The sequence below is a fragment of the Acartia tonsa genome, chromosome 6 (genome assembly GCF_053477335.1).
Source record: "Acartia tonsa isolate MP-2025a chromosome 6, ASM5347733v1, whole genome shotgun sequence".
Taxonomy (NCBI): Eukaryota; Metazoa; Arthropoda; class Copepoda; order Calanoida; family Acartiidae; genus Acartia; species Acartia tonsa.
The window spans coordinates 35,691,586-35,702,545 of record NC_137265.1 but is presented as its reverse complement, the minus strand read 5'-3'; the positions used below and the strand labels follow the sequence as shown (position 1 = coordinate 35,702,545).

Genomic DNA, 10,960 nt, shown 5'->3' with positions numbered 1-10,960 from the left:
TAATTTATTGCATATTCATTTTTAAGCATTCATTGTAATAGTAAGAGAAGCAGGTTCTATATTTGTTTGTATATTACCTAAGATCTCTTGAAGATATGTAATTTTTTAAAGTTTGTTTTTAGGCTATTTGATCCTGTAAACTGGAAAATATTGGGTCAGTTTTAAATTTAAACAAACCCAGTATCCTAAGGTAAAACATTGCCATAGGAAAAGGTTCCGTTTATTTTAAATATTTCTCTTATTGAGGGTTCTGAACTCGACTAGGCACGAGAGAAACCACCCCTTAATTTATGATAAAAAGAACAATACATAAAAATATCTTTATTTCAAATTAATTACCAAAAATTCGTAAATTAATGTTCATTTATTAGTTTCTATGTAATAATGCAGTTTTATACAAAAAAAAATATTTGTTTTAAAAAAAGACAATAGAATACATAACATAAAAAAATTAATTCTGTTTAAACAAATTCTAAGCAGCTGCTTAAGAATTATGACTCCATCAGCTGTTTCTATCTTTTAATAAATTTCCTTGTAATGTGAGAGGTTTTGGGTAGATTCTACTAAAAGAGGATCTTCTATTTCATCAATTTTTTCAGTCTTTATTTGGATAGAGAGAGGATCATCATCAAAGATTTCCTCTTTAATCTCTTCCTTGATGGTAACTTCACTGTAATCAATAAAGGTGGAAGATATCATCTTGTCCAGATGTCTCGCAGATTTATTATGATTTGTCAAGGTTGCCCTGGAGCGAAAAGAAACTTCACATATATGACAAGAGTATGGTTTCTTGCCTGTATGAATCCTTTTATGTATACTCAAATCTTTGCTGGTTATGAATGCCTTTTGGCATAAATCACAAGAGTATGGCTTGTCACCAGTATGTCTTCTTTTGTGTTCAACTAATGTAGTTCCATCTACAAATGTCTTTTCACATATTTCACATGTGTAAGGCTTTTCGCCTGTATGACTCCGTTTATGTTTTTTTAAATTACAACTTTGTGCAAACTTCTTACTACATACATCACAAGAAAATTTTTTTTCACCTGTATGAATCTTTTCATGCTGCTTCAAAACATTTTTTTGTCTAAATGCTTTTTTACAAACAGTACATCTGTATGGTTTATCGCTAGAATGTACACTTTTATGTTTGACTAGGTTACCTTTTTCTCTGAATTTTAATTTACATATATCACATGAGAATGGTTTTTCATCCGTATGAATTGTACGTTTATGTTTATTTAATGCTGATATACTTGAAAATGTTTTGTTACAGCTAAGGCAGGTATTGATGTTCATGTTGGTGTTTCCAGAAATAAGCCTGAAAATATATAAGATGTATTAATTGTGGAGTTATATTATAAGAAAACTACTTTTGCAAACCATTAAATGTAAAAATAAGTGAATTAATGAGTAAGTCAGTCAGAAATTGAAGGAAATTGCTTCTTTATGGAGACGCAACTCATCCAACTTTCAAATAATAAATAAAAATGCAAAACTGAAAATAAACAAGGCTAATTATTTTCTAAGTAATGCAAATTAGGGATAAAATTAAAAAAACAGTGAATTTTAATACAGTTTTTAAAATACACAAGTTCAAAGAACAAAAACTGGTGTAGAATTTGTTTCTTTGTGTGTGTGTGTGTGTGTGTACGGAAGTAGATAGAGTGGTGTACTTTATAAACAAGAAATTGTCATTTCACATAATTTGCCCTAACGAAAGGACGGACGTACTGACTGTAGGTAAAGAGAAGCCAAATTATAATCTAACAAAGCTCTGAATCCGTAGGACATTTACACTTGTAGAGTGTCAAAACTGAATAAGCAAAATATTAATGCATAAGTCTAAACAAAATTGTAGGTAAATTTGTTGTAAAACTCCTTAAAAACAGGATACTGTTAAAGGACATACTTACATTTTTAGTAAATGATTACAGAAATGCTTCTGGTAGTGCGAATGGGGCGCTTGTCCAATATTTTGGTATGAGTACTACTAAAATTCCTACTTTTACTGCAATACACATAGACATTCTCATCGTCGGTTCGTCATTTTAGAATGCTTATCCCTCTATTCCCACAAGTATAATACGAATTTGGTTGAGCCGGTGGTAGCTCAACAAAGACCCACGCGAGGTATTACATTGCTTTAAACTAAGAATAAATGGTTGGTTATGGTATTCGATCGGTATTATATAAGTATATTAAGCACTCAAGAAGGAAGATGGTTTTTATAAAGTGTATTTACATTACAAGTGAATAAGTTAAGTATGAAAATATTTACAGGATAAGTGAAAATAATCATAAGTAGTGTAGGACAGAAAAGTGCCCCAAGTCCTAAGCATTGAATTGTGCTAAGTGTTAGAGTTCTAACATAAGGCCTAAGCTCAATTCATGCTAAGTACTGAGGGTCCTAAATTTAAACTACAATGCATGCCAAATAACTAAGTCATTACCTTTAAAGCCAGAAGAACTTGATGGTTAGAGAGTCAATAAATAACTGAGATAATTTAAGAAGTGCAAGCTATAACATCAACTAATAATAAGGATCTAAGCGTTTGTCTGTTTAATTAAGTGTCTGTACGTTAAACTTGTGACGTAAATCAAACTATGGTTGTAGGCATACATACTTGAACTAAATGGTTACATGATTACTTTAACAATAAACATAATGTTTTAATAAGCATATAAAATTAATAAATCACATACAATTTACCATGATTAGGCTAGCATTACCCATATATGGTATTATATTGGTAAAGATAGGTTAATAAATACATAAAAGCATACAAAAGGTGCCTCGGGGCTAGCTAGAGTAATTGTATCTCGTGCCTGAGTTGCGCTTGATAATTGCCGTGGCACGTCAATCAAATATTTAGATTCTATTCTTATATGGTGTAAAATTTATATTAAACATAGGTGGATAGACTAGATGCGAAGCATTTCTGTAAAAGTCTTATTCGTACGTTCAAAGAATTTTGAAAATTGGGGATCGCATCTCCACTTCGCTCATAACGTTCCTTGTTGTAATAGGAATCAGATGATTAGGATAATCATAACATACAAAAATTTGTTGTCAAAAAAGTTGAAAAACCAGCATAATCAAATGGGCGTACGGATTTTCAAATAACGGTAATAGAGTTAACACGCTTCTTAAATTTTACCTCATTGTTATATGAGTCGTCAGGCAAAGCTTGAAATTGATAGGACAATTATAATTTTAACCTGTTCAAATTAACGAAAAGTGCTACCCGTTCCGGATGTACGGATGGACGGACCGACCCTAATTATAGAATAGCATCGCTTTTAAAAATCAGACCAATAATAAATAAATTAATTTTCTATTATTATCATTATTATATGCAATTTTGCATCAGATTAAGTATGGTTAAAACCAATATTACGGTAGTTCATGTAATATATAGATTACATTTTTTTTGGAAGCGAATCGTTTTTATTTTGATTGTCCAGCTGTCTGTATTGTTTAACAATTTTGATAGTTTTTCTTGAGTATGTAACAATATCTTGAATGTTATAGTTATCCTTTTTATATTTTTGTATACCGGTTCCTATTTCAAGAAGGTACAATGTTATAAGCAAAGCATCTCTATAATTAAGTCTTAAAAATGTAAGTATGTCCTTAAACAGTATCCTGTATTTAAGGAGGTCTGCAACAAATTTACTTACAATTTTGTTTTAACTTATACGTTAATATTCTGTTTATTCAGTTCTGACACTCTCCTTGTGTTAATGTTTGTTTGTCCTACCATTTTAGATTTTTGCTTTTGGATGTTTTCATTCTTTTTATGTTATTTTTAAACATAAATTAATGGTACTAAAATTTTATTCTTTTTTCTCCTTTTATACTTTATAAATCAATCTTTCTCTTACGGCTATAATATAAAGCTACAGAACAGGAAAGGTATATTACTATTTTTAGGAGTGTACTTCCACCCTCCCGAGATAAATCGGCCCTTGAAAACAATAACACACAACCCACAAAAGGGTAGGCATACAAAACTTAAATGAGAAAAGCATCAATTTTAGAATAGTAATTTTTTCATAAAAAGTACGACAAAATCCATAAAAGCGAAGCTCTGAAAGGGTTGGGCAATTGAATTGAAAAAGCAAAATTGATGTAAGTTGTTGCAAATATGCTTATATATATATATGCTATTATTTAAGGACACACTTATAATTTTAAGATTTGATTATAGAGATGCTTCGCATATTGTATTGCACCTTGATGTAATAGGAATCCGAATTATTTCACATAAAAAAATTGCATCTTAAAAAGAGTTGCTGCTTTTCCTAAATCTAGGACAATTCTAAAATGTCTAAATTATTGAAAAGAGCTAATCGTTACAGACGTACGAATTGACGGGCGGACCGACCCTATTTATAGAAAAGCTTCGCGTTTAAAAACTCACGTAAACATAATAAGTTTAAGACAAAGAGTTGTATGAAAAATGATGATTATTATTTCATTTTTATTATTATTATGACATCATTGTCAACAATTATAATCAAGTTTCTTTTGTTTTTAGTATCACACATTCCAAGCAGGGTGGGAGGGGGCATTGGACTGTTTATTACACTAGTCCCCAAAGTTTTCTTATTCGTTGGCTTAACAACTTTGGGGACTTTTAGTATATATTAAATGGTTTGTTCATTGTTAAGTGTCCAAACGTTTCAACCACTTATTGTAATCTACAGAAGAGGAATTTTGTTTTATAATTATTGGGATGTACATTGTACATTCATTTTTCGGCTATGTCTTATCCCTTTAGATCCCTGGATTCCAAGTGATATTATTTATAATAATCAGGGATACAGGGATAGGACAATATAATCTTCAAATATTTATCTAACTTTTTAAAAATTATCTTATATCCATATATGATTGAAGAATACAGATGTATATCTCATGTAGCAGCCAAGTAAATCCAATTTGTCTAGAGTTAGTAAGATGTATAGAGTATAGATGCTCAGCTCATTGGTCAGTGGAATTATCTCAAGAAAGCGAATTATAAGCTTGAAGAGAGATTTATACAAATGAAAAATGAAGGAAGGAATTTTTTATTTATTTTTCCTATAGATTCTTGATAAAACCAGGGATTTTACAAGATAGACAATGAACGTGAAATTGTTGTACATGCTCAATTAGGATAGACAAAATTACTACATTTGATTTGATGAAAGTACCCAAAGTTTTATTAACCACCCAATGGTCCCCTAACCCCTGGGATAAACCACTAATTTGGCAAAATAAAATCGTATTTTATTACAACATTTCTTGGTAGCTCAGCACTTCTTTAACTACAGTATACGTTACGAAAAATGACCGGTCTTTAAAATGGTTTAGCCCCCCCCCCCCCCTGTAATGAAGTTGTAATCCAATTTTTTGTATGTGTGATCTTTATATACATGTATAATGGTGTTTGTTGCGGTAAATTAAATCAAAGAACATTTTCTGACTTTCAGCAGGCTATAAAAGAAGAAATTCAAAATGAAAAAATTCCGACCCTCATTTTTTAAAGTAAATTTTACTTAAGCCGAAAAATCACATAGTCAAATTGAATTAAGCATAGGGGTTGTGTCGAGTTTTATCTTCAGCATAAAATTCTGCTTCCATAGACACCTTACCCGACTTCCTAGCACTCATACAAGTCATTTGAGCCCAAAAAGTATGTATCAAGACCTCAAAATCTATGATTTTTCGGCTTAACCAAAATTCTCTTAAAATACATTAGGGTCGGAATTTTTTCATTTTGAATATTTTCTTTTATAGCCTGCTGAATGTCGGAAAATGTTCTTTGATCTAATTTACCGCAACAATCACCATTATTTTAAAAACCGGTCATTTTTCGTAACGAATACTGTATGTCCGTATGTTGTCCGTCTATCTAACTTCATAATAGAAGATGATTAAAGGTCCTCCACTGATTATGACGTCACACGATAAATTAACCAATGAGAAGCCAGCATAAATTTTACCATTGGTCAATTACAGTGTATTACAATGGCCTCTCATTGGCTATTCTATCGTATGACGTCATAATCTGTGGAGGGACTTTAAACATCTTCTTCATAATATTTATTGAATTATGATTGGTTAGTTCATTCAGTTGAGTGTCTAAACGTAATACCTGAACTGATTGTAATCTACAGAGAAGGGCATTTTGTGTATTATTATTTGAAATGTACATCAATTTATCTGCCATTGTCTTATCCCTTTAGATCCCTGAATTGTTTACCTTTAATTACCCCAAATAATAATATTGGCTAAGAACCTAAGGGGACCAATTTTCAATGATATATGTATGTATACGCTAGTTTACTTGATTTATAGTGTTTTTATAGAAGCGTAGCAAATCTATAGTATTTATTTATACATATGTGTGTTAGACGTACCTGTTCACAATTTCTCGTAGGTACGGTATAGATAGACCATGTAAAACTTACCAGGGATCTAAAGGGATAACACATAAGCCGATAAGTTGATGTACATCCCTAATGATAATACACAAAATTAACCCTTCTGTAGCGTAAGATTAGTGGTTGACACGTTTGATCCCTTATTTTACTGAACCAACAAATCAAAAATCCTCAAAGTTGTTTAGCTAACGAATAAGAAAACGCTATTATAAAACTTTTGTCTCATCCCCCTCTGAGTACGATTGTTCTTGTTTTTGAACGGTGGATTTTTTGCTAGCAATTTATTCAAAGACAAGTAACTGAAATTAATTATCATTATAAATCTAGGATCTTAAGAGAATTATTTTCCATTTTCGTGCATTATGTAACTTTAATTTTTTTAAATATTTTATAGGCTGTTGGGTTTTATGTTTTTTTTCTATACCCTGAGTCTGATCAGTTCATTAGAGGTTACAATTAGTGGTTGTAACGTTTGGTCACTCAACTTAATAAACCAACCAATCATATCCAATCAAAGTCCCCAAAGTTGTTAAGCCATCGAATAAGAAAACATTATTATAAAACTTTTGGGACTGGTGTAATAAACAATTCAATATTTCCTTCCGTTCTGACCTTTAGTAGCGTAAATGTAATAAATAGATTTTGTAAAAACTGTCTTACTGAAATTAAAGATCTTCATTAAATTGTCCTATTATAAAAAGAGGTGGGTCGTTTCATAGTCAAAATGTTTATTTCCCTTTAGCCAATTATGATCTTAATTTTAAGGAAGCTTAATATAAATTCTGATCAACAAATTCTCCCCTTATTTCAGGAAAAAAAGTGGTTGCAAATTTATGAATTCTTTTTTTTCATGTAATAGTCCATTATGAGTGTTGGATAATAGGATTTTGATCAATGCCACTTTCAATGCTCCTTTTAATGATATATAATCAAAGAACCATTAAAAGAACGGTTTAAAATGTTGCTAAATATCTTGGTAAAGTCTTTTTGTTATGATATTAGTAATGATAATAACGAATGAAAGGGTTTATTAAGCCGCCGCCGGCGGCATTTATATTTTATTGCAATGTAATTTTACTTTTTTTTAGAGTTACACATAACGTTAATTTATGTAAGATGGTCTGTAAGTTGGACTGTAATGCATTAATAAAGACAAGTTTGTCCTAAAAAGCTAAAAGCTATCATTAAATTTGATTTTAAAAAGTAGCAACTAAAAAATATTTTATTTTACAATTTTAAAAATCCCTATTTACTTTTAGGGATTTTCAGAGATAAGATAATGAACAGGGATCAAAAGTGATAAGACAATCGCCGATTAATTAATCTACATTCCCAAATAATGCTCAAATTTACTACTTCTTTAGATTATAATTAGTGGTTGAAACGTTTGGACATTAAACTTAATGAAACAACCAATAAAAATTCAAAAAAAGTCTCCAAAGTTGTCAAGCCAAAGAATGAGAAAACGTTATGATAAAACTTTCGGGACTAGTGTAATTAACAGCCCAATGTCCCCTTCCTACCTGGATAATGGATGATAATTTAAATAAAGTTACATTCACAATGATGTTTAACAAAGTAAACCTTCGTACACAAAAAGTTTGGACACTGCTAGTAATCTAGCAATCAGGTAGGCAATCAAGTTTTAAGATTTAAGCCAGCGAATGAGAGAGAGTAGGTAAAAATTTTTTATTAATGTAATAATTTACAGTCCAATGTCCCCTCCCTGATTTGATTTACTTACTCTGACATAATGGTGTTGTGATGGGTTGGTTTGAAGACAAATCATGAACTCTTATTCTTTACCAATCCCGATTTTCTTCTCAAGAACATCTGTTTTTCCTAAAACAAATCTAAAAGCTAATTTTTAAGATAATTGAAGGAATTTTAAAAGATACACACATCACGACAAACGAAATTGTTCTTCCTAAAGATTGAAATTGAAAAAAATTGTACACTACTATTTTGTACAGCTCAATCAAGATTTGATAAAAGGACTAGTAGTTTTGATGCAGAACAGTACTTAAAAGCAACCAATGCTTTGATTACACAACCTTTGTATGTAAGTCAATATGTGCATGGTAATTAGTTGTGCCGGATTTGGGCCAAGCCATTCTCCCTACTCTTACTATTACTATCTCGCATTTGACAGAAAAACAATTAGTACACATGTTACCGTCTTTAGTTATGATTAAGATTCGAACTCATCACCCCAACGACGACGTAATACGCTTAATATTACGCTGCAGTAATGGATATAGTAGAATATAAGTGATTATCGGAAAAAATGACAATAATGTAGCTTGCAAACATGTACAGCAGTCATTAGTCAGTTCGTTCATCCAGTAGGAGGGAAGGTTATGAGGTTAATGGGTTGGATGGGGGGGGGGAGGAGGGTGATCTTTAGCCAGCTACAAGTTAATCTTTATTTTATTAGATCCAAGTAATGATAAATCTAGTGCCATTTGGACATTGAGAACTTGATAAAAATATATAATAATTGTAAACGTCTTGCCTACAGAAATAACAGATCTAGCTTAATTCATAGTTTTATATAATCAAAATTGAATTAGCAACTTAAAAACATAATTGATTAACTTTTAATAACCGTTGTATAATAACGAATATAAATTATTTAATACAAAATTAGGAAAGTTTTATTTTTTATTGCAAACTATTTTTGTAAAAAAAAATATGGAAAAAGTAAATTTTTACCTTTTAAAGACAGCATTATTTGGATTTTATCGTAGAAGGATGATTTTATCTGCAATCGTTGTTTCCTAAAAAAAATGTAGATAATATTGAATAGTGCTTTTCTTAAAAGTGCTTATTGAGCATTGACTCCCCTTTCATCTTCCATAAAACAACATAACCTAAAGTAATAATAGTTATTTCTCACATCGTATAATAAACAGCTTTCGGATATAGAATGTACAATTATAATATTAAAACCAGCTTTTTTAGTCCCGAGGTGCCGTAGAAAGCTGGATATAATACGATGCTAGCCATAGTTTTTTCGTATGGATGAAAATTGGTTCCTATCCACCGGATTCGAATGAATACGAGAAACAAATTTTTGTAAACATCCCCCGGCCCCTCCCTCCCATTATTTTTTAATTCAAGTGGGAATGGTTTCTGTGCTAAACAAGTCACTTCGAATAATGGACACCTTAGTTTTAAATATAAACATTGCATTGTACAAAATTAAATATTGTTTCATAACCCTGGGAGGGAGGGAACATTTCTTACACTAGTCCCCAAAGTTTTATAATATCGTTTCTTTTTTTTTTGGCTAAACAATTTTGGGGAATATTATTTTATTTTGATTGTTTGTTGTTTGGTTCACTATGTTAAGTGTCTAAACGTTTCAACCATTAATCTTAATCTACAGAAGGGGTAATTTTGTGTATCGTAATTGAGGATATATATCAATTTATCGGCCATTGTCTTATCCCTGTAGATCCCTGACAAAATTATGTGTTGTATCATAACCCTTAATTGTTAAACAAAACAAAAAATGTATTACAAGCATTTTTCTTTATTTGTAAATTTATAATTAAGAATCTATTTGTATTGAATAAAACCGAGCAACAAATAAGCATAAGGGATTTAAGGATAGGCAAATGGAAAAGAATTTGTGTGAATAAAGGTTGTAGATTAATTTTATCATCATTATTATACCCTCACACGCAGGTTATTACACATATAACGTTTGCTTATTCGTTGGCTGAACAACTTTGGGGACATTAATTGAAATCTGATTTGTTGAGTGTCCAAATGTTTCTACCACTAATTGTAATCTAATTTCGTGCATTAACAATGGGAATGTACATAAATTAATCGGCCATTGTCTACCTTTATTTATTACTGTATCTACTCTACTTCTTTATGATCGTTGATCATAAAACTTACTCTACATCTGTAGAGCATTAGAGACCTCCATGGAGACTTTGCAGATCCACCTCTATATCTTCATTTTATATAAAAATAGTCATTTATCGCATCGTATTATAGACTACTTTCCGCGGTTATTAAAAAAGTTATAAGGTAAAAAAAACAGTTTTGTTAACCCCAATGGGCCGATGGCCTGGGCTAAAAATCTAATTTTATGATTCTTATTTTAATATTCATATAAAATTGACTGAAATAAAATGCTATACATTTGTCAGTATGGCTGAGAACCGGTTCTAATGCAACAGACATCAATCGGTTTCTAAGCCATACTGGAAATTATATTAACGTAATAATGAATATTTTCTAAATATGTTATTTGCTCAGATATGTTATGAATACTGTTCATATTCGATATCTTTTATCATATTTTCATTATAAAACAACTAGCGGCTTCGGCTTTGTCGTGTTTTAGACTTAAAAATTTTTTTTTTTTTAATTTGGGGGGGGGGGATTTTTTTTTTTTTTTTTGGGGGGGGGTAGTCGACACCACTATTTTAATTTTATTTAAACTTATAGACATCGTTCTGCTTTGTATTATAGATAGTCTATAATACAAAGTAGAACGATGTCT

The 10,960-nt window shown here is 30.8% G+C and overlaps 1 long non-coding RNA gene across 1 annotated transcript; it reads right to left on the bottom strand.

The window, feature by feature from the left end:
- Positions 1-306: 306 nt before the first annotated feature.
- Positions 307-10,729, bottom strand: LOC145323355 (uncharacterized). Its single transcript, XR_013880927.1, has 4 exons — positions 10,348-10,729; positions 9,151-9,215; positions 8,180-8,277; positions 307-1,321 (listed from the first exon to the last, which is right to left on the bottom strand). It is a non-coding gene; the product is annotated as an uncharacterized LOC145323355 (long non-coding RNA).
- Between the last annotated feature and the right edge of the window lie 231 nt (positions 10,730-10,960).